We start from the raw sequence: 1,795 nt of genomic DNA on the forward strand, positions 1-1,795 counted from the left end.
ATCGGAAGACTCTTGTGTTAATTCGTGTTTCAGGCTAACTGATAGCATCACTGTAGCAAGGCTGTAGCATACATAACTCAGGTTGCAGAGAAGGGAAAATTGAGTCCCAATCCTTTCACATAGAATGATTTTTACCTTTGATAACTGAGTGTGCTTTTATTCACATCTATTTACTACAATTCCCTTTAGTCTTTGTAGTTGAATCAAACCATTGAATTTGTTTACATTGCATATATTGAATCTTACTAGGAAAAATATTAGTAACTTTCTCTGTGGGAACGATACTCTACTCATTCACTTTATTACTTGTTTGGCACGTGCACTTGCGTAGTGAATTTACACCAAGTTTTTGGCGCCGTTGCCGGGGATTCGTTATCATTATTGATCTGTGTAAAATTCAAGTGTTTCCGTTATTTTACTTGACAATTTTATTTACGTCTATTTCAGATACTCTTGATTTACGTCTATTTCAGATACTCTTGATCTTCTCGCATGAATCGACAACAAGACCGTGATTTGCTGCCGTTGGATCCAGAAATTGAAAGAACGTTCCTAGCAAGGAGAATGGAGCAGCAAGGTTTAGCAGTTGTTGAAGGAATGGTAGAGGAAGCTGCTGGCAATACAGCTAATGTTGGGCAGCCCATAAATGTTAACAATCCAGTTAACCAGGCAGCCATGGTAGATGACATGGATAGAGCCATCAGAGAATATGCCGTATCGATTTTACATGGGCTCAACTCGAGTATCATTAGGCCAGAGATACAGGCGCCTCAGTTTGAGCTTAAACCAGTCATGTTTCAAATGTTACAAACAGTGGGCCAATTCAGTGGCATGACAACTGAAGATCCCCATTTGCATCTCCGGCTATTCATGTTAGTCTGTGATACTTTTAATCTAGGCGTAACAGAAGAAGCTTTGAGACTGAAGCTCTTCCCTTATTCCTTGAGGGATAGAGCTAGGGCATGGTTAAACTCTCTACCACCGGACTCTGTGGTGACTTGGAATGAATTGGCAGAAGTTTTTGATGAAGTATTTTCCTCCAACTAAGAATGCCAAGCTTAGAAATGACATCACCGGATTTCAGCAACATGAAAGGGAATCTTTGTACGAGGCAATGGAGAGGTTTAAGATATTGTTGCGTAAATGCCCTCACCATGGGATTCCTCATTGGATTCAGATGGAGACGTTCTACAATGGACTTAATGGGCCAATTCAGTGGCGTGGCAACTGAAGATCCCCACTTGCATCTCCAACTAATCATGGAAGTCTGTGATACTTTTAAGCTTCCAGGGGTAACAGAAGAAGCTTTGAGACTGAAACTCTTCCCTTATTCCTTGAGGGATAGAGCTAGGGCATGGTTAAACTCTCTACCACCGGACTCTATGGCGACTTGGAAAGAATTGGCAGAGAAGTTTCTGATGAAGTATTTTCCTCTAAGAATGCCAAGCTTAGAAATGACATCACCGGATTTCATGCATGAAAGGGAATCTTTGTATGAGGCATGGGAGAGGTTTAAGGAATTGTTGCGTAAATGCCCTCACCATGGGATTCCTCATTGGATTCAAATGGAGACATTCTACAATGGACTTAATGGGTTCACTCGAACCATAGTAGATGCTTCAGCCAATGGTGCTATTTTGGCAAAAACTTACAATGAGGCTTATGAGATTTTGGAACGGATGGCTAATAACAACTATCAATGGCCTGCAGAGAGAGCAGTTATAGCTAGGAGAGTAGTAGGAGTTCATGAAGTGGATGCGGTGATAGCTTTAACCGCTTAAGTGTCATCCTTGGC

General features: G+C 41.3%; 2 non-coding genes across 2 annotated transcripts; both read right to left on the reverse strand.

The window, feature by feature from the left end:
* Window positions 1-1,054: 1,054 nt before the first annotated feature.
* On the reverse strand, window positions 1,055-1,161 carry LOC112092342. The gene has a single exon (XR_002902545.1). It is a non-coding gene; the product is annotated as a small nucleolar RNA R71 (small nucleolar RNA).
* A 283-nt stretch (window positions 1,162-1,444) lies between these two features.
* LOC112092341 lies at window positions 1,445-1,549 on the reverse strand. The gene has a single exon (XR_002902544.1). It is a non-coding gene; the product is annotated as a small nucleolar RNA R71 (small nucleolar RNA).
* Between the last annotated feature and the right edge of the window lie 246 nt (window positions 1,550-1,795).

The sequence above is a fragment of the Morus notabilis genome, unplaced genomic scaffold (genome assembly GCF_000414095.1).
Source record: "Morus notabilis unplaced genomic scaffold, ASM41409v2 Scaffold1981, whole genome shotgun sequence".
NCBI lineage: Eukaryota > Viridiplantae > Streptophyta > Magnoliopsida > Rosales > Moraceae > Morus > Morus notabilis.